This window comes from Notechis scutatus, chromosome 1 (assembly GCF_049901735.1).
Source record: "Notechis scutatus isolate UNSWTSFEM ecotype Mainland chromosome 1, rNotScu1.2, whole genome shotgun sequence".
Taxonomy (NCBI): domain Eukaryota; kingdom Metazoa; phylum Chordata; class Lepidosauria; order Squamata; family Elapidae; genus Notechis; species Notechis scutatus.
Window position 1 is genome coordinate 153225938 of NC_142009.1, and position 23858 is coordinate 153249795.

Below are 23858 nucleotides of genomic sequence, written 5' to 3' on the forward strand. Positions count from 1 at the left end.
AACACCCCCTATCTTTGAATAAATAAAAAAGGAGGGAATGTGGTAATATATTTTATTGATCATTTTATCATTTTCTGTAAGGCCTTTGTATAACTAGCAGTAAGTCTAGGAGATGTGGGCATTCTTGGTGGGGGTAGGAGTATCTTTGCTCAGAGTGCCTCATTCTGTTTTGATTCTGCCAGTTTAGAAGGAATAGGAAAATGGGTGAAAGTTCAAGGTACATAGTTGTGCTTTCTCATGGGACTTTCCAAACTTTCCCATGAGACTTTCTGTGGCTGTATGATCTCATCCTAGCAAGGTAACATCTGGGACTTTCCAAGATTGTGTGTTCTCATGCTGGTGAAGTAATCTCCTGTTGAGGTCATTGTTTTCTGAATATGCATACTGTATTTTGCTTGTGTTTTTTCTCAATAAATACTGCTACCTGAGTTCTCTCAGGGTTGGCATTTTTCTCAGAGACAGTTCCCTGTGTCTCATTTCAATGTCAAACCACCATACCTATGCTTCCTCATTCTGGATTGTAAAGATTTGAACAGGAACCTAAAACAGGATGAGACAATTGCTGAAGTGAAGAATAAATTTGGTGGTAATTTTGAAAGACCATTTGGGAGGAATTGAAATATTAATTGAAAAATGGAAGAATTTGGGTTTGTTTGCCAGCTTTAAAATCAATAAAGAGAAAATAAAGATGTTAACAAAAATACAGTATGAAGTTAGAGCAAAAAAAGAATGAAAAAATGGTTTTTCAGATTGAGAAAAAAATGAACTACTTGGGAATTACTATGACAAATATGAATTGCATGCTTTAAAATAACTACATTAAAATGTGTAATGAAGTAAAATGTATATGTTAAGGTTGGAAAAATTACAAGTGTCATTCAATAGCTAGAATGATCTTTTTGTTTCAAACAATATCTCCTTTGACAACTGATGTACCATTTAAGCAATAATAGAAAGATATATCTAGGTTCATATGGCAAGAAAAAACAACAGTTAAATTTAAAATTCTTCAAAATACAAAGGAGAGGGAGGGATTGCTTTTTTTTTTTTTATCATGTATCATTTTATCATGGTTGTGGACTTATAAAAATGCTGGAAGATTTGGGGTTCTGCTTACAGATTTTGCTTTTGGATTCCAATAAAGATTTAGGTTCTGTTTCTGGGTTCCAAAAATTTGGCCTTTTGTATTGAAAACTCACCTTGTTAAGAAAATGCTGCTTTAGTGTTCTGTTTGGCCATGATACATGGACCCTTGTATTGCAGAGACATGGATATGAAGTTCCATTCACTACCACCTCAGACATTGGCTGTGTCAATCATTGGTGTGCTGCTAAATATTTAAGAACCAGCTCTGCCGACTCCATTGCCACCATTGTGCTGTGTCAATAGTTGCAGAGCAGCTGATTAGTGTGCTAGGCATCAAGTTACTTCTACTGTCAACCAGCTTGCAAAAGTCCAGAAAAATTAATAATGGTTTTCATGAGTTTGTGCAAGCTAGTTCTAGCACACCACTGGTATCAACCTGTATATCTTGATAAGGCAGACATGGTACTATTTGCTTTTCTTGCTGCATCAGTCTTTGCATTCACATTGCATACATATCTTTATTTGCTTCTGTTGGATCATTGATAAATTGAACAGTTAGCCTTACTGAAAATGCCACTGATGTCTTATCCAAAAGAATTACAACAATAAAGCAAAAAGCAGTCAATATCCAATTGGCAGCTAATATCAGACAGAGATCATAAACCATCATCCAATCATGTCCTTTGCTCTTATATACATTCAGATATATAGTCAGATATCACAGAGCACACTAGTACAGATTGTAGAGGAGGGAAGTAGCCAAATTTCTGAAAAGGAACCCAAATTGCTTGGGTTCCTTTTCACAAATTGATTCTAAGGAGATTCTTGAAACAATATATTAAATTATGTGTAGTTGCTTGGACTTTGCTGCTTGATGGCTCCTGATTTCACTGAATCCTTAGTGAAGGGTTTCATATACATAAATTAGAGTTACAATATTATATTGAACTAGGAAATTCTTCCCATGCACAATAATCCAGTCTAAAAGGACACCCTGTAAAGTGTATGAATCATTGATTTCTTATTTTCAGATGGGCATCATCTCAGGGAAAAGAAGAATTAATTAATGAATCCATATCCCACCTAGAATTTCCCCATTCAACATGGCTCTCTCTTTAGTTAGTAAAAAATATTAAGATATGTAATAAAATAATTAGAAACATGGCACAATGAAAGAATTATTACAAGATAGCAGATTAAAACCACTTGCAGTTTATATCATGACAACAAAAACAAAAATCTGACATGAGGAGTTCAAGGAACCATTTTCTTATATGCATTAAAAATGTTTGCAGGAAGGAGCTGATCAGATTCCACAAACTGATCTCAGAAAAGGAATTGATATGACAGAAGGCAATCATTCAAACCATTTAGCCTTTTCAATTGCTCCCCCTCCAAATATTGGAATGGAAAGTAATGAAACTCTTTTGGATGGTAAGTCAGGTTCTCTGTAGCCAATTCTGAGCAATTGCTTGTCATGTTAATCCTATAGTTTCTGAAAGCTGTTCAAAAGCAGCCCTAGATAAACTAAATTATAGTAATCAAGTTGGGCTATATATAACTATATTCATAGCTTACGGTGAGATCATATTTTATCTTGAAAACAGAACACTACTGTAATCCAAGTGAATAAAACCAAGCTGTAAACTTCTCAAGAATACAAATTCTTGAAGGGCAACATGCAAAATGTTGAATGGTTGCATATACATTTTTGAAACAAAGATGTCTTTAGCCATTGCTGCTAGAAGAACAAGAAGCAATTCCAAGGACATACTAAAATTGCAAAACTGAGCCTGCATAAGTACATTTAATATCTTTATATGGTTGTGCAGTGCTTTGGATTCAGTTCAGGAACCTTCAAATGTGGATAAATATGAATGCAGCTCTGGTCTGTGTCTACTTAAGGGAGCCACGTCATTTCCTGAAACATGCAGCTGCTGTGTGGAGGCACAATCTGGGTGACAGGTGCAGGTGCTTTAATGAACTGTGGGTGGTTACTGCCTTATATTTCTGTATATTCTGAAACATTTTTTTCTAACTGAATCCAATCCAATCCATTCACAGCATATCTCTAATATTAACCCCCCCCCAAGTCAGTAATATCCCTCATTAACAGCACTTTCACCTTTACCAAATTAAATTTCCTTTTCTCTCTCCAATAATAGCCATACATTTCCAGAATGTCCTTTATATTTCAAGCATCAGGTGTAGCTTGTGCATTATTTGATGATTCCAAGTAGGGTGCATGAACCATTTTCATTTAAACAAATTGTATTAAAATCAATATAATATGGTATGAGAATTCTGTCAGTGGCATCTAATCCATGTGGTCTCATTCACTTATGCACGTCACTACACATTATGTAAGATCCTTGTTGAGGGGATATATCTTTATATATTCCATATATTGCAGAAGACCCTTGGAAAGAAACTTCATAATAGTGATCAAATGAGTTATTTTCAGGGGTGAGAAACTGTTTCGCCTCATTGTAAAAATGTCTACAACATTCAACTTAGGTGTCAATTAGCATTAACCAGATTCCTGATCACAAATGGAAGCACTCTTACCTAGCTACATCCTGAAAGAACTATTGTCAAAGAAAAGGAACATGCTTGCACATTATTGAGATGTGAAAACATTTTTCTCTCGTAGATCTCTTCAAAATATGAATTTTGAAGCAAAATAACCTTCAGACATTCTCTCATTAGAGTGGTGCCTGAGGTATGCTTTCTCATTACTGTGAGGCAGTTGCTCTTTTTAACACCTGATTGTTGCTTTTTGACAGTGTTTTCACATTGGCAGAAGCTGCATTTTTGAACAAGAAATACATTGGAAATAGTGCAAAGGTAATGGAATGCATGTAATGGAATGGATTGTAACTAGGGCCGCCACAAGTATCACTATGACTACCAGATTCTTGGTGAGGCAGTTGAGCTGCTGTTATTTCCAAAAAGCACTGGAACTAGAAAGATGACAAAGCACCAAGGGTATTAACTGAATTACATTCTATGTAACATTTATACTCCTTGATACCATTCCCTCATCAATGGAATCCACAAGTAAGCTTGGTGAATGGTAGATGTCAACCATTGCATGATGGCTGATAATCAATCATCAGCTGTCAGTTATTTCTGTCTCCCTGAGTTAGCCTTTATTTAAAGCATAGAATAAGAAAGTTGCCAGACCACAGGAACAAGCTCTGAGCTGTTTGCAGGTGTTGTTCTTCACAACTGCCAATTAAACTTCTGACATTTCCATAATGGCCAAGAGGCAAAGCATGTGCACTTGATATAAATTGCTCTATGTGTGTACAGGAGAGGGAGGAGAAGAGAGAAAAACTTTTAATCTCAGTTTATCAATATTTCACTCTAAAGTAATGCATACAACATCCTACTTAGCCCATTGTTCACTTATTGTGAGACGAAACTACAAGATGGAAATAAGCCAAGTCATTCATTTCTTTCCCCAGGACATGGTGTAGATTCCAGTGGCATATTTGAGCTTTCGGTTTATTGAGGAGGAAAAAGAAATGTGTAAAAAAACCTACTGTCATAAGAAAATAATGTATGGGTTAGTTTTTCTCAAGTTTGCACACATACGTTAGCACCAGAGATTAACAGTAACTCTGATTTAATTCCAATCCCTAAGGGCTGGGACTAGTGAAAGGTATTTGGATGCATCTTTCCTAATCTAGCCTTTATTTGTCAGGCTGTCTTGTCCACACATGCACCTGCCCTCTGGAATGAGATTCCTACTCCCAACCCCCAAGATCTGAATGGCTCCCACCTCATTGGTATTTCAAAGGACCCTGAAGATCTAGGACTTTACCCAGGCCTTTAGCAAGGGTGAGTGACACCTCCTTTGGACCATATGGCTTGATGGGATTTTTTTCAATTGTTGTCGTTCCTATCTGTTTTTGTTAACTTATTTATTCTTCCTTTTTGCCTCTTGTTATTTTTCTTGTTTTTAATGTTTTAGAAACTGGTCAAAGCGCATACATGTAATAAACTTATTATTCAAGGTTATATCACAAATATTCTCATGGAATCATGACTACTTCACATGCAGCTTTTCTTGTCAAAATGTGGGGCGTGTTGCTGTTAATTATACTACTAAGCTGGGAACCAATACTGGGAATTTCCTGCTATAATGCTGGCTATTTCCACTTACAAGAGCTTATTGCATTATAGTAAGATAGATCTTGCTTTCTATCATGGGAAATGATTGCTATAAAGCATTCAGGGAGAAGTATCCTCAGATGGCAGTTAGGAAAGTCTGACTGAGCCACTGAGCCACAGTGCTGTGGTGGTTAGAATGCACTACTGCAGGCTACTTCTGCTAACTGCTGGCTGCTTGCAATTTGGCAGTTCGAATCCCACCAGGCTCAAGGTTGATTCAGCCTTCCATCCTTCCAAGGTGGGTCAAATGAGGACTCAGATTGTTGAGGGCAATAGGCTGACTCTGTAAACTGCTTAGAGAGGGCTGTAAAGCACTGTGAAGCGGTATATACATCTAAGTGCTATTGCTATTGCTAAAGTCAGGGCAGCTTTAGAACAAAAATAAATCTCAACGAAGAGGGGATCCCAAACAAGGGGTTCCATTGCTGGTCAACTGTCTACTGAGGACTAAAATGATGTAGCATAATCATGGCCTTGGCTCCATCTCCCAGTAGACAGCTATCACCCACTCAGTCACAACTCTCTCATTCTGAGAAATTAAGAAATGACATGCTGGTGGCAACAAAAATAAGACCTAAAATGACAAATGCAGAGTCTATCTTTCTCAAACTTTGGATATCTTACAGAAAGGGATCTCCAGTCATTGGTTCTGAAGAGGATCTATCTGACATCAGTTTTCTTCTGTGAATGAGATGAGAAGAGAAAAGAAAATTTCTTCACAGATCAGAAGAGAATTCTCCTTTCTACCCTCTTCTTCCCCTCATAAAGAGAAAGATACAGTTATCCAGAAAAGAAAAAGAAAGAGGGAGGGAGACAGAGATAGAAACTTTAAAAACCATATCTTTCCTTATGTCTTGTCACAATCACCACATTTATCTGAATTTATCCTCCAAAGTGGTAGTCAGCATGGTACAGCATTGTCATTAGATACTGACCAGGAAGATCCAGATTCAAGCTGATGGTCAGCCGCAAAGTTCAAATAGACCAACCACATTTTCCCTGTTCTGTTTGCCTTATCGATTTGCAGGTTGTGTGTGTGTGTCTCTCTCTCTCTCTGTGTGTGTGTGTGTGTGTGTGTGTCTGTGTAGGGGGAATGTGTGAATAGAAAAAAAAAATCAGGAGAAAGTGCTATGAATGTTACGCAGAGCTCCAGAAAGAAAGATGGGATGTATGAAAAATAAAAGAAATGGTGATAGGCAGCTCAAAAAAAAAAAAAAAACAATAAAAATTGTTTGTTAACATACCTTAAGGTGAAATAACACCTGAGGATTATAGCCATGTGTGCATTTGTATGTGAGGCTTAGCATACTTTTATTCAACAGACCTGTCCTTTAGAAGCTGAAAGCCCATATAAATAGAGCATTCCAGATCAATCAATCCATAGCTCGTCTAATTCAGCAAATCTACTTGGAGGCAAACCTCTAGACATTTCTCGGTGACTGATACCTTACTAAGTCACCAAATGTCCATTTTCAAAATAAGTCCCCAGTTTTAATGAACCAACCTGTCTTCAGGTATTTCCCTGGGTCACCCTTAAAACTCTAACATGGGAAGTTACTGAGAGCTAGAATAAGGTCTGCCAGGCTGCAGATTTCCAGGTTGTGACACATATTACAGGAAAATTGGCTTTTGTGACCTCAAATGTAATAAAAATAGTCTGGCTTTAGAAGTTACATTTTCCCATTCAGTTCAAAAGGCACCAATGGTGGCAAAATGTGCTGAAGCCAGTAGACACTGACTGCAGCAAAAGAAGGAGAGCATTTTAATTTTTGTCCCTTCTGAAGATTATAGAAGCAGAGACACATGGAAACACAGATAAACTTTTGTTCAGATACACCTATACTTATGAATAGTCCTATTATTTTTACTATAGCAGTGAAAATATGTTCTCAATCCCATTTATTAAGTTAATAATTAATATTGTAGTATATGCATACATACATAGCACTGCTTCATTGCTCCCCACCCCAAAAAAGGGAATATGTCTGCTGTGTATTGTTTCCAGTTGGGAGATATTTTTAACAACAAAAAAGAGAGAACAACCTCTATTCTGAGCCTCCTTCGTTTTTCACTCTTAGCTGTTTATAGTTGTGATGCCCTGATCTGTAAGTAAATGCAGGTAGTCCTTGACTTATGACCAAAACTGAGGCCAACATTTCTGTTGCTGAATGAGACAGTTGTTAAGTGAATTGTCATCACATGACCCTGGGACACTGCAAAGGTCATAAATATGAGCAAGTTGCCAAGCATCTGAATTTTGTTCTTGTGACTGTGAGGATGCTGCAATGGTTGTAAGTGTGAAATCGGTCATAAGTAACTTCTTTCAATGTTGTAGTAACTTTGAATGGTCACTAAACAAGCTGTTGTAAATCAAGGTCTACTTGTGTTTTACAGCACAAGAAATAATGACTTCCATGCCTTGAGTAGCATTTCATTATGTGCTATTGATTGTCTTCATTGGGCTGTAAAGTTTAGGGGGCGGAACAGAGAAATGTGGATGAAGGATGAATTTTGGGCTTTTAAATGGAAACTCAGGCTCTAGCCCTCTTTTCTGTAAAATCAAATTAAGGGGGTCTTTGGTACATTCAGAGTTGGTGTGATGTTGGTGACAAAGCTATTCCCTGACTGAAGCCATCATTTCAGAAAACTCTGAGTTAGCTCTAAAGTTACCATCAAAGCTGACACCAGCCACTGCACTGAAAAGCTCAGAGAGATAGCGCAAGATCACACAGTTGAATGGATAACATCATCATCAACCCTGAAGTTATGTTACTTGTCCCAGTGATTGGAAATTGTGGAAGTTAAAATCTCAAGCTATTCAGGAACGGGTACCAGCGCTGAGAAGACTGGTTGACGTAATCCCAAACATTTATTTAGCTGGGCAGACAATGAGATTTTACAAAGTACAATTGTTAGGATTTTTATTTGTTTGTTTGGTTCTTGAATATTAAATTGTCCAGATTCCTGTTCCAAAATGTTCTGAGCCATTGGGTAGGTAAACTCCAGTCAAAGTGGCTGAAGCGAAGAAGGGCTGATGGCAGGTACCAAAATAATAAACTAATTGAAAGCTTAAGTAAGGCTAGCTAGCTGGCAATTTGATTTAAAGACCAACCATCAGAAGAAGGAAAAGAAAAGGAGAATAGAAAAGACAGAGAAATGGGGAAATAATAAATCTGAGGTGAGAGAAGGCACACAACATACAGGAGAAAGAGGAAAAGAAACCAAGAAGTAATAGGTCGTCACAATAGGTGCAGAAGATTAATAGCAGTTTAAAGCCATGTTTTCTCACAGTCCTTGTTTTTATAACCAACATGAGCTTGAACTATGCAAGCATATAACCATTGTTTATTATTATTGATGTTAACTATTATGTTCATTGGAAGAACATGCATCTAATTGAGTTAAACATTTTGACAGAGAGTGAATCCTTTCATATGTATAAAGGGAAGGGGGAAAAACCTTGAACCCAGGAACTTTTTCAAAGATGAATACACACTAAACAAAGGCTATGTGGCAAATAAATTGTTAAGCATTTTCAGATATAAGGCTTATAACATCTTGGAATCTCCTCTATACTATGTGTATGAAAGCCACCTGAGTATAATTCTTCCAAATTATAGATAACAAAAAACATTTGAAATATTATATATGAGGATTCTGAGCAAGAAAGCTTTTATATTCTAATTACTAATCCACTGAAGCAAAACCTCTTTGAGATACTATATAAAAATTGGCTACTTTCATAGAAGCATTTCTAGAGTTTGTATTTTTGGCCCAGTGCATTTGCTGAAAAGTGCATGTGCAATGAAAGTTATGCCCATGACACAAACTCTAGAAAGCATGAATTATATCCCCATGGAGCTTCAAAAAGTGTTTCTGGGTGACACAGCATCAGTTGAAGCCCACTTTTAAAGCAGATGTCCCAAATAATCATCCCTTGATCTGGATCCAGAAAGAGATTTCTAAGTACTGTACATTCTGATCTTTTCACCAGATTGAAGTGGCAAGCCAAATAGTGTTAATCCCTTTGGCGCTTCAGTGAAATGATTTGATTTTCCAAATAGAGATACTGTCTCACGTTGGTGAGATCAATCTTAAGCAATTCCTTGAGGGATATCAATGCTGACGGGTGCTTGATGTAGTCTGAGCTTGGTTGTTTTCTTGCAGATGTTTCATTACTCAAACTAAGTAACATTCTGATGATTAGGTAATGAAACATCTGCAAAATCTAGCTCAGAGAGCATAAAGGACCCCCATTACACCCGGAGCTACAAAATTAGAAGGATGTTTTTGCCATTGGTTTACATATTTACAATTGAAAGAAGGGTTTAATTTGGATTTTAAAAAGCTATGGCTATGACTTTGTGAAAAATGAATTGGGAAATTTTGTGCTTGAGGTGAAAAAAAATGAAACTTTGATTTTGGGTTTTGCTGATTAGATAGGTTTGTTGTTATAGAAATGGCTTGTGCATCTTATTATGTTAAATCAACAAGCTGAAATTGTATGTTATTATTTTATTCTACTGCACTAAAAGAGTCAGAAGTCAATGCTTTTCTTTTTCTTTTCCCTTTACATAGAATGGAATGGAATGGAATATAATAAAACAGAACAGAACAGAACAACAGAATTGGAAGGGATCTTGGAGGTCTTCTAGTCCAGCCCCTGAGGCAGAAAACCCTAAGCCATTTCAGACAAATGGTTATCCAATTCAAACCTACACTTTTCATTTCCCCCTATTTCCCCCTCTATTTCCCTATTATTTCCATTTTTCTTTGTATTTCTGTATTTTATATTTTGATAAACTAATAAAAATTTAAAATACAAAAAAAAATCTCTATCCATATCAGTGCTACAATGACTTCATAGTCATAGTCATACCATGAATAGACTATTAAAATCATACCCAAGCAAAAAACAGCACAACTAAGATGCACTGTACCAAGAAAGTCTAAGAAATTGGATCCATTGAAATAAATCGAGGCTTAATTCACAGTAAAAGTAAATCCTCACCTTCACTTTCTTTGCTCATCCAGCCTCCAGTGGAGGGATGAGGAGAATAAATAACTCAAAAGTTTTAGCTACATTTCTCCCTGATCATTCTTTCTCTGAACAGGCAGAGAATGCAGAACTGATGTTCCTGAATATGGATGGATGGATGGATGGATGGATAGATAGATAGATAGATGGATAGATAGATAGATAGATAGATAGATAGATAGATAGATAGATAGATAGATAGATATTTGTTTTCTTAAGTTTTCGTGGTACTTACATGTATGGTATTCAGCTTTGTTCGGGTATTTTCCCACGTCATTATAGTTGTGCTTTTAAAGTTGTAGCAACGTTTTGGCAGAATCTCATCTGCCATCATCAGGCTTTGTATTGTGTTCATCTGTGAGTCAGACTTTCACAGCCATTTCAGTTTTAAATTTGGGGCTAGCCTACTGCTGTGCCAGAATGGTTTTTTCTTCATCCTGATTGGTTGGGAGTCTTGGTCTGTGTTTATTAGTCTTGGAGTTTGCTGTGTTCTGCTTGATTGGTGTTTCTAATATCTATTAGAAACTAGATTGGTGTTTCTAATATCTATTAGATATAGATATATATCTATCTGTGTTCTGCTTGATTGGTGTTTCTAATATTTATTAGAAACTAGATTGGTGTTTCTAATATCTATTAGATATTAGAAACACCAATCAAGCAGAACACAGCAAACTCCAAGACCAATAAACACAGACCAAGACACCCAACCAATCAGGATGAAGAAAAAACCATTCTGGCACAGCAGTAGGCTAGCCCCAAATTTAAAACTGAAACGGCTGTGAAAGTCTGACTCACAGACGAACACAATACAGAAGCCTGATGATGGCAGATGAGATTCTGCCAAAACGTTGCTACAACTTTAAAAGCACAACTATAATGACGTGGGAAAATACCCGAACAAAGCTGAATAACACACACATATATATATATAGAATTCATGCACCTGCTTTCTGACCAACAGAAATATTAGAAAGAAGGATTCTGCACTTCTATTTTCTCCCCTTAAAAGGTTTAATTTATGTGTCTCTATATACCATGCTTCCTGCTGCATATCTTCAATGTTTTCCTCATTTCCTTCTCTCAGTTCAATTTTCTTTTCCTTCTAACCCCTGAATGTGCAGTTCAGATTTTCATTTGATTTGTTCTTTGAGGGAAGTAAACCCTTCAGGCTCTTAAATGTAAGTAGAGTCATGTAACTTGGAGCTTTCAACCATTATGCTATTTCTTAAATAAGGTTTATTCTTTTCTTTCATGCACGCACCAGCCTCAATAATATTTTTTTATATAAATATAAAGGAAAGAAGTAAAGTTAATGCACCCTTAACTTTATTTATTCTTCTTCCTATGCATTCTTTTTGCTCTATAAACCAGCCTCTTCTAACCAATATATATGATTTGGTGACAAAGATCCCTGGATTTTTCCAATATGATTTTTTTTCTAGAAAGAATATATATGTATATATTATTTTGTATATTTGTGTGTGTACAAATATACATACACAAAGAATACAATGTCCAAAATCACCATTATAAATTTCCTGAATAGATGTAGTGAGTTGGATAAAGGCCAATATAATATTAATTCCTACAGAAGGTCAATATTTGGCTTTATGAAAAAAATACGGAAAAAATTACAATATCATTATTGACCAATGACTATAAACTATGTACAAAGATTTAGTTTGAGAGGATGAAAACAGTTTTATAGGATTTTATTCATGAATATGAATGGGTTTTTACCCAAAAGATACCTAAGAGACAATGTTAGAAAAGTACCGGACACAGATCAGCATAATGAAAAACAAGCTACATTGATCTTTTTAGATGCAGAAATCTGGTAATTTGAACTGGATTATTTTGTTCAAATTTCTAGAAGATATAGGCTTTGGAGAAAACTTTGTTAAAGGAAGGGAATCAATTTATACTCTATAAAAGATACAACTAATTACAACTAATGGAAAGTTAACAAAATCCCGTTATATACAAAAAGGGACCAGATAAAGATGTCTTTTATCCCTATGCTTCCTCATTCTGGATTGTAAAGATTTGAACAGGAACCTAAAACAGGATGAGACAATTGCTGAAGTGAAGAATAAATTTGGTGGTAATTTTGAAAGACCATTTGGGAGGAATTGAAATATTAATTGAAAAATGGAAGAATTTGGGTTTGTTTGCCAGCTTTAAAATCAATAAAGAGAAAATAAAGATGTTAACAAAAATACAGTATGAAGTTAGAGCAAAAAAAGAATGAAAAAAATGGTTTTTCAGATTGAGAAAAAAATGAACTACTTGGGAATTACTATGACAAATATGAATTGCATGCTTTAAAATAACTACATTAAAATGTGTAATGAAGTAAAATGTATATGTTAAGGTTGGAAAAATTACAAGTGTCATTCAATAGCTAGAATGATCTTTTTGTTTCAAACAATATCTCCTTTGACAACTGATGTACCATTTAAGCAATGATAGAAAGATATATCTAGGTTCATATGGCAAGAAAAAACAACAGTTAAATTTAAAATTCTTCAAAATACAAAGGAGAGGGAGGGATTGCTTTTTTTTTTTTTTTTTATCATGTATCATTTTATCATGGTTGTGGACTTATAAAAATGCTGGAAGATTTGGGGTTCTGCTTACAGATTTTGCTTTTGGATTCCAATAAAGATTTAGGTTCTGTTTCTGGGTTCCAAAAAATTTGGCCTTTTGTATTGAAAACTCACCTTGTTAAGAAAATGCTGCTTTAGTGTTCTGTTTGGCCATGATACATGGACCCTTGTATTGCAGAGACATGGATATGAAGTTCCATTCACTACCACCTCAGACATTGGCTGTGTCAATCATTGGTGTGCTGCTAAATATTTAAGAACCAGCTCTGCCGACTCCATTGCCACCATTGTGCTGTGTCAATAGTTGCAGAGCAGCTGATTAGTGTGCTAGGCATCAAGTTACTTCTACTGTCAACCAGCTTGCAAAAGTCCAGAAAAATTAATAATGGTTTTCATGAGTTTGTGCAAGCTAGTTCTAGCACACCACTGGTATCAACCTGTATATCTTGATAAGGCAGACATGGTACTATTTGCTTTTCTTGCTGCATCAGTCTTTGCATTCACATTGCATACATATCTTTATTTGCTTCTGTTGGATCATTGATAAATTGAACAGTTAGCCTTACTGAAAATGCCACTGATGTCTTATCCAAAAGAATTACAACAATAAAGCAAAAAGCAGTCAATATCCAATTGGCAGCTAATATCAGACAGAGATCATAAACCATCATCCAATCATGTCCTTTGCTCTTATATACATTCAGATATATAGTCAGATATCACAGAGCACACTAGTACAGATTGTAGAGGGAGGGAAGTAGCCAAATTTCTGAAAAGGAACCCAAATTGCTTGGGTTCCTTTTCACAAATTGATTCTAAGGAGATTCTTGAAACAATATATTAAATTATGTGTAGTTGCTTGGACTTTGCTGCTTGATGGCTCCTGATTTCACTGAATCCTTAGTGAAGGGTTTCATATACATAAATTAGAGTTACAATATTATATTGAACTAGGAAATTCTTCCCATGCACAATAATCCAGTCTAAAAGGACACCCTGTAAAGTGTATGAATCATTGATTTCTTATTTTTCAGATGGGCATCATCTCAGGGAAAAGAAGAATTAATTAATGAATCCATATCCCACCTAGAATTTCCCCATTCAACATGGCTCTCTCTTTAGTTAGTAAAAAATATTAAGATATGTAATAAAATAATTAGAAACATGGCACAATGAAAGAATTATTACAAGATAGCAGATTAAAACCACTTGCAGTTTATATCATGACAACAAAAACAAAAATCTGACATGAGGAGTTCAAGGAACCATTTTCTTATATGCATTAAAAATGTTTGCAGGAAGGAGCTGATCAGATTCCACAAACTGATCTCAGAAAAGGAATTGATATGACAGAAGGCAATCATTCAAACCATTTAGCCTTTTCAATTGCTCCCCCTCCAAATATTGGAATGGAAAGTAATGAAACTCTTTTGGATGGTAAGTCAGGTTCTCTGTAGCCAATTCTGAGCAATTGCTTGTCATGTTAATCCTATAGTTTCTGAAAGCTGTTCAAAAGCAGCCCTAGATAAACTAAATTATAGTAATCAAGTTGGGCTATATATAACTATATTCATAGCTTACGGTGAGATCATATTTTATCTTGAAAACAGAACACTACTGTAATCCAAGTGAATAAAACCAAGCTGTAAACTTCTCAAGAATACAAATTCTTGAAGGGCAACATGCAAAATGTTGAATGGTTGCATATACATTTTTGAAACAAAGATGTCTTTAGCCATTGCTGCTAGAAGAACAAGAAGCAATTCCAAGGACATACTAAAATTGCAAAACTGAGCCTGCATAAGTACATTTAATATCTTTATATGGTTGTGCAGTGCTTTGGATTCAGTTCAGGAACCTTCAAATGTGGATAAATATGAATGCAGCTCTGGTCTGTGTCTACTTAAGGGAGCCACGTCATTTCCTGAAACATGCAGCTGCTGTGTGGAGGCACAATCTGGGTGACAGGTGCAGGTGCTTTAATGAACTGTGGGTGGTTACTGCCTTATATTTCTGTATATTCTGAAACATTTTTTTCTAACTGAATCCAATCCAATCCATTCACAGCATATCTCTAATATTAACCCCCCCAAGTCAGTAATATCCCTCATTAACAGCACTTTCACCTTTACCAAATTAAATTTCCTTTTCTCTCTCCAATAATAGCCATACATTTCCAGAATGTCCTTTATATTTCAAGCATCAGGTGTAGCTTGTGCATTATTTGATGATTCCAAGTAGGGTGCATGAACCATTTTCATTTAAACAAATTGTATTAAAATCAATATAATATGGTATGAGAATTCTGTCAGTGGCATCTAATCCATGTGGTCTCATTCACTTATGCACGTCACTACACATTATGTAAGATCCTTGTTGAGGGGATATATCTTTATATATTCCATATATTGCAGAAGACCCTTGGAAAGAAACTTCATAATAGTGATCAAATGAGTTATTTTCAGGGGTGAGAAACTGTTTCGCCTCATTGTAAAAATGTCTACAACATTCAACTTAGGTGTCAATTAGCATTAACCAGATTCCTGATCACAAATGGAAGCACTCTTACCTAGCTACATCCTGAAAGAACTATTGTCAAAGAAAAGGAACATGCTTGCACATTATTGAGATGTGAAAACATTTTTTCTCTCGTAGATCTCTTCAAAATATGAATTTTGAAGCAAAATAACCTTCAGACATTCTCTCATTAGAGTGGTGCCTGAGGTATGCTTTCTCATTACTGTGAGGCAGTTGCTCTTTTTAACACCTGATTGTTGCTTTTTGACAGTGTTTTCACATTGGCAGAAGCTGCATTTTTGAACAAGAAATACATTGGAAATAGTGCAAAGGTAATGGAATGCATGTAATGGAATGGATTGTAACTAGGGCCGCCACAAGTATCACTATGACTACCAGATTCTTGGTGAGGCAGTTGAGCTGCTGTTATTTCCAAAAAGCACTGGAACTAGAAAGATGACAAAGCACCAAGGGTATTAACTGAATTACATTCTATGTAACATTTATACTCCTTGATACCATTCCCTCATCAATGGAATCCACAAGTAAGCTTGGTGAATGGTAGATGTCAACCATTGCATGATGGCTGATAATCAATCATCAGCTGTCAGTTATTTCTGTCTCCCTGAGTTAGCCTTTATTTAAAGCATAGAATAAGAAAGTTGCCAGACCACAGGAACAAGCTCTGAGCTGTTTGCAGGTGTTGTTCTTCACAACTGCCAATTAAACTTCTGACATTTCCATAATGGCCAAGAGGCAAAGCATGTGCACTTGATATAAATTGCTCTATGTGTGTACAGGAGAGGGAGGAGAAGAGAGAGAAAACTTTTAATCTCAGTTTATCAATATTTCACTCTAAAGTAATGCATACAACATCCTACTTAGCCCATTGTTCACTTATTGTGAGACGAAACTACAAGATGGAAATAAGCCAAGTCATTCATTTCTTTCCCCAGGACATGGTGTAGATTCCAGTGGCATATTTGAGCTTTCGGTTTATTGAGGAGGAAAGAAATGTGTAAAAAAAAACCTACTGTCATAAGAAAATAATGTATGGGTTAGTTTTTTCTCAAGTTTGCACACATACGTTAGCACCAGAGATTAACAGTAACTCTGATTTAATTCCAATCCCTAAGGGCTGGGACTAGTGAAAGGTATTTGGATGCATCTTTCCTAATCTAGCCTTTATTTGTCAGGCTGTCTTGTCCACACATGCACCTGCCCTCTGGAATGAGATTCCTACTCCCAACCCCCCAAGATCTGAATGGCTCCCACCTCATTGGTATTTCAAAGGACCCTGAAGATCTAGGACTTTACCCAGGCCTTTAGCAAGGGTGAGTGACACCTCCTTTGGACCATATGGCTTGATGGGATTTTTTTCAATTGTTGTCGTTCCTATCTGTTTTTGTTAACTTATTTATTCTTCCTTTTTGCCTCTTGTTATTTTTCTTGTTTTTAATGTTTTAGAAACTGGTCAAAGCGCATACATGTAATAAACTTATTATTCAAGGTTATATCACAAATATTCTCATGGAATCATGACTACTTCACATGCAGCTTTTCTTGTCAAAATGTGGGGCGTGTTGCTGTTAATTATACTACTAAGCTGGGAACCAATACTGGGAATTTCCTGCTATAATGCTGGCTATTTCCACTTACAAGAGCTTATTGCATTATAGTAAGATAGATCTTGCTTTCTATCATGGGAAATGATTGCTATAAAGCATTCAGGGGAGAAGTATCCTCAGATGGCAGTTAGGAAAGTCTGACTGAGCCACTGAGCCACAGTGCTGTGGTGGTTAGAATGCACTACTGCAGGCTACTTCTGCTAACTGCTGGCTGCTTGCAATTTGGCAGTTCGAATCCCACCAGGCTCAAGGTTGATTCAGCCTTCCATCCTTCCAAGGTGGGTCAAATGAGGACTCAGATTGTTGAGGGCAATAGGCTGACTCTGTAAACTGCTTAGAGAGGGCTGTAAAGCACTGTGAAGCGGTATATACATCTAAGTGCTATTGCTATTGCTAAAGTCAGGGCAGCTTTAGAACAAAAATAAATCTCAACGAAGAGGGGATCCCAAACAAGGGGTTCCATTGCTGGTCAACTGTCTACTGAGGACTAAAATGATGTAGCATAATCATGGCCTTGGCTCCATCTCCCAGTAGACAGCTATCACCCACTCAGTCACAACTCTCTCATTCTGAGAAATTAAGAAATGACATGCTGGTGGCAACAAAAATAAGACCTAAAATGACAAATGCAGAGTCTATCTTTCTCAAACTTTGGATATCTTACAGAAAGGGATCTCCAGTCATTGGTTCTGAAGAGGATCTATCTGACATCAGTTTTCTTCTGTGAATGAGATGAGAAGAGAAAAGAAAATTTCTTCACAGATCAGAAGAGAATTCTCCTTTCTACCCTCTTCTTCCCCTCATAAAGAGAAAGATACAGTTATCCAGAAAAGAAAAAGAAAGAGGGAGGGAGACAGAGATAGAAACTTTAAAAACCATATCTTTCCTTATGTCTTGTCACAATCACCACATTTATCTGAATTTATCCTCCAAAGTGGTAGTCAGCATGGTACAGCATTGTCATTAGATACTGACCAGGAAGATCCAGATTCAAGCTGATGGTCAGCCGCAAAGTTCAAATAGACCAACCACATTTTCCCTGTTCTGTTTGCCTTATCGATTTGCAGGTTGTGTGTGTGTGTCTCTCTCTCTGTGTGTGTGTGTGTGTGTGTGTGTGTCTGTGTAGGGGGGAATGTGTGAATAGAAAAAAAAATCAGGAGAAAGTGCTATGAATGTTACGCAGAGCTCCAGAAAGAAAGATGGGATGTATGAAAAATAAAAGAAATGGTGATAGGCAGCTCAAAAAAAAAAAAAAAAAAAAAACAATAAAAATTGTTTGTTAACATACCTTAAGGTGAAATAACACCTGAGGATTATAGCCATGTGTGCATTTGTATGTGAGGCTTAGCATACTTTTATTCAACAGACCTGTCCTTTAGAAGCTGAAAGCCCATATAAATAGAGCATTCCAGATCAATCAATCCATAGCTCGTCTAATTCAGCAAATCTACTTGGAGGCAAACCTCTAGACATTTCTCGGTGACTGATACCTTACTAAGTCACCAAATGTCCATTTTCAAAATAAGTCCCCAGTTTTAATGAACCAACCTGTCTTCAGGTATTTCCCTGGGTCACCCTTAAAACTCTAACATGGGAAGTTACTGAGAGCTAGAATAAGGTCTGCCAGGCTGCAGATTTCCAGGTTGTGACACATATTACAGGAAAATTGGCTTTTGTGACCTCAAATGTAATAAAAATAGTCTGGCTTTAGAAGTTACATTTTCCCATTCAGTTCAAAAGGCACCAATGGTGGCAAAATGTGCTGAAGCCAGTAGACACTGACTGCAGCAAAAGAAGGAGAGCATTTTAATTTTTGTCCCTTCTGAAGATTATAGAAGCAGAGACACATGGAAACACAGATAAACTTTTGTTCAGATACACCTATACTTATGAATAGTCCTATTATTTTTACTATAGCAGTGAAAATATGTTCTCAATCCCATTTATTAAGTTAATAATTAATATTGTAGTATATGCATACATACATAGCACTGCTTCATTGCTCCCCACCCCAAAAAAGGGAATATGTCTGCTGTGTATTGTTTCCAGTTGGGAGATATTTTTAACAACAAAAAAGAGAGAACAACCTCTATTCTGAGCCTCCTTCGTTTTTCACTCTTAGCTGTTTATAGTTGTGATGCCCTGATCTGTAAGTAAATGCAGGTAGTCCTTGACTTATGACCAAAACTGAGGCCAACATTTCTGTTGCTGAATGAGACAGTTGTTAAGTGAATTGTCATCACATGACCCTGGGACACTGCAAAGGTCATAAATATGAGCAAGTTGCCAAGCATCTGAATTTTGTTCTTGTGACTGTGAGGATGCTGCAATGGTTGTAAGTGTGAAATCGGTCATAAGTAACTTCTTTCAATGTTGTAGTAACTTTGAATGGTCACTAAACAAGCTGTTGTAAATCAAGGTCTACTTGTGTTTTACAGCACAAGAAATAATGACTTCCATGCCTTGAGTAGCATTTCATTATGTGCTATTGATTGTCTTCATTGGGCTGTAAAGTTTAGGGGGGCGGAATAGAGAAATGTGGATGAAGGATGAATTTTGGGCTTTTAAATGGAAACTCAGGCTCTAGCCCTCTTTTCTGTAAAATCAAATTAAGGGGGTCTTTGGTACATTCAGAGTTGGTGTGATGTTGGTGACAAAGCTATTCCCTGACTGAAGCCATCATTTCAGAAAACTCTGAGTTAGCTCTAAAGTTACCATCAAAGCTGACACCAGCCACTGCACTGAAAAGCTCAGAGAGATAGCGCAAGATCACACAGTTGAATGGATAACATCATCATCAACCCTGAAGTTATGTTACTTGTCCCAGTGATTGGAAATTGTGGAAGTTAAAATCTCAAGCTATTCAGGAACGGGTACCAGCGCTGAGAAGACTGGTTGACGTAATCCCAAACATTTATTTAGCTGGGCAGACAATGAGATTTTACAAAGTACAATTGTTAGGATTTTTTATTTGTTTGTTTGGTTCTTGAATATTAAATTGTCCAGATTCCTGTTCCAAAATGTTCTGAGCCATTGGGTAGGTAAACTCCAGTCAAAGTGGCTGAAGCGAAGAAGGGCTGATGGCAGGTACCAAAATAATAAACTAATTGAAAGCTTAAGTAAGGCTAGCTAGCTGGCAATTTGATTTAAAGACCAACCATCAGAAGAAGGAAAAGAAAAGGAGAATAGAAAAGACAGAGAAATGGGGGAAATAATAAATCTGAGGTGAGAGAAGGCACACAACATACAGGAGAAAGAGGAAAAGAAACCAAGAAGTAATAGGTCGTCACAATAGGTGCAGAAGATTAATAGCAGTTTAAAGCCATGTTTTCTCACAGTCCTTGTTTTTATAACCAACATGAGCTTGAACTATGCAAGCATATAACCATTGTTTATTATTATTGATGTTAACTATTATGTTCATTGGAAGAACATGCATCTAATTGAGTTAAACATTTTGACAGAGAGTGAATCCTTTCATATGTATAAAGGGAAGGGGGAAAAACCTTGAACCCAGGAACTTTTTCAAAGATGAATACACACTAAACAAAGGCTATGTGGCAAATAAATTGTTAAGCATTTTCAGATATAAGGCTTATAACATCTTGGAATCTCCTCTATACTATGTGTATGAAAGCCACCTGAGTATAATTCTTCCAAATTATAGATAACAAAAAACATTTGAAATATTATATATGAGGATTCTGAGCAAGAAAGCTTTTATATTCTAATTACTAATCCACTGAAGCAAAACCTCTTTGAGATACTATATAAAAATTGGCTACTTTCATAGAAGCATTTCTAGAGTTTGTATTTTTGGCCCAGTGCATTTGCTGAAAAGTGCATGTGCAATGAAAGTTATGCCCATGACACAAACTCTAGAAAGCATGAATTATATCCCCCATGGAGCTTCAAAAAAGTGTTTCTGGGTGACACAGCATCAGTTGAAGCCCACTTTTAAAGCAGATGTCCCAAATAATCATCCCTTGATCTGGATCCAGAAAGAGATTTCTAAGTACTGTACATTCTGATCTTTTTCACCAGATTGAAGTGGCAAGCCAAATAGTGTTAATCCCTTTGGCGCTTCAGTGAAATGATTTGATTTTCCAAATAGAGATACTGTCTCACGTTGGTGAGATCCAATCTTAAGCAATTCCTTGAGGGATATCAATGCTGACGGGTGCTTGATGTAGTCTGAGCTTGGTTGTTTTCTTGCAGATGTTTCATTACTCAAACTAAGTAACATTCTGATGATTAGGTAATGAAACATCTGCAAAATACAAGCTCAGAGAGCATAAAGGACCCCCCCATTGCACCCCGGAGCTACAAAATTAGAAGGATGTTTTTGCCATTGGTTTACATATTTACAATTGAAAGAAGGGTTTAATTTGGATTTTAAAAAGCTATGGCTATGACTTTGTGAAAAATGAATTGGGAAATTTTGTGCTTGAGGTGAAAAAAAAATGAAACTTTGATTTTGGGTTTTGCTGATTAGATAGGTTTGTTGTTATAGAAATGGCTTGTGCATCTTATTATGTTAAATCAACAAGCTGAAATTGTATGTTATTATTTTATTCTACTGCACTAAAAAGAGTCAGAAGTCAATGCTTTTCTTTTTCTTTTCCCCTTTACATAGAATGGAATGGAATGGAATATAATAAAACAGAACAGAACAGAACAACAGAATTGGAAGGGATCTTGGAGGTCTTCTAGTCCAGCCCCCTGAGGCAGAAAACCCTAAGCCATTTCAGACAAATGGTTATCCAATTCAAACCTACACTTTTTCATTTCCCCCTATTTCCCCCCTCTATTTCCCTATTATTTCCATTTTTCTTTGTATTTCTGTATTTTATATTTTGATAAACTAATAAAAATTTAAAATACAAAAAAAAAAATCTCTATCCATATCAGTGCTACAATGACTTCACAGTCATAGTCATACCATGAATAGACTATTAAAATCATACCCAAGCAAAAAACAGCACAACTAAGATGCACTGTACCAAGAAAGTCTAAGAAATTGGATCCATTGAAATAAATCAGGCTTAATTCACAGTAAAAGTAAATGGGCTTACAGTGTGTTGGAGCATGCTAATAGTTAAATAGCTATTTGGGTTACAAACTGTAAAACAGTTGCAATATTAAATAAATTAGTATTGGGGGCATTAATTACGACTGCTAGTACATGAGATCTTAAACAGTTTGATTGAAGTTTTGAGAACCCATCAAGCTTTTTTATAATTATGATAAATTATGGATACAAACTGAAGAAGACTGAACAAACAGAAATCACCCTCTTGTTCTTCACCTGGAACAATTTTGTAGAGGTGGAAGTAAAAGAACCCTGAAAATCTGACTTCATATCTGACCTACAAGAAACACCAATCATAGACATGAAATTGTATGCAGATGCTAATCACTTTAAAAGCCTTATTCATAATTAAGGTTTTTTTAGAATGACTGAATGTAAGGAAATAAATAAGATGAAGTGGATGAGGTGAAACAATACTTTCAGGAGATGAAGCAGAGATTTGATTCTCTAGACCTGAAAACCTTTTATGATGGATTCACAGGGGAAAACTTACATAGCTTGAAAATTCTGATAACCGACATAGTACAGATGTAGAAATGGTATTGAAAATAAATAAAGAGGTTCAAATAAAGAATAGGGTCCACTTTGTAGAAGCATGTTGTGGTTGCTAATCATTTCTTAAAACTTTTGAGAAAGATCAGTATGATAATAATTTATATGGAGAAATTCTTACATGATTTGTCTTTTTTGCTTTGCAAGTCAGAATACAGACTGAAAATTGAAATTGTTTGTCATGTGGGTTTACAGTTCTATTCAGTATAGATATCTGAATATAGTTTATACTATATACTATACAGAATATACTGAATATAGATTATCAAAAAGCTGAAACACACTTCCTCACTAGTCCAACACATGGAAGCCACAGGTCATAGCATCAACTTCAATGGCACCAAAACCCTAGCCACTATAGAAAACCCTAGCCACAGAATCATCAGAGAAGCCATAGAGATTGAAAAAAGACCAGAAAGCATGAATAGAAGAGATGATTCCACCAGGCTGTCAATCATTTAGAAGCCTGCACTCACAAACAAAAAAATCTCCACACCACAAGCCAGGCAAACACCTGGGCACAAACAGATCCCCCCTGATACCTCCAGCTCAAACACACTCCAACCAGGCACCCAGATGAAACCCAGCTTCCTAACTAATGATAGCCGTCCATTTACCCGAAGCCAAGCTGCACTAAAGGCCTCCAATAAAGCAACACAATGCTGCCAGCCAATCAAGATACAAAAAGAACCAAAAAACAGACAGAAGATATTAGAAACACCAATCAAGCAGAACACAGCAAACTCCGAGACCAATAAACACAGACCAAGACTCCCAACCAATCAGGATGAAGAAAAAACCATTCTGGCACAGCAATAGGCTGTCCCAAATTTAAATCTGAAACCACTGTAAAAGTCTGACTCACAGACGAACACTATACAGAAGCCTGATGATGGCAGATGAGATTCTGCTGAAACGTTGCTACAACTTTAAAAGAACAACTACAATGACGTGGGAAAATACCCGAACAAAGCCGAATGCCATATATATATATATATATATATATATATATATATATATATATATATATATATATATATATATATATGGATGTATGGATGTATGGATGTATGGATGTATGGATGTATGGATGTATGGATGTATGGATGTATTGTGTTCGTCACAGACGAACGTGGGAAAATACCCGAACAAAG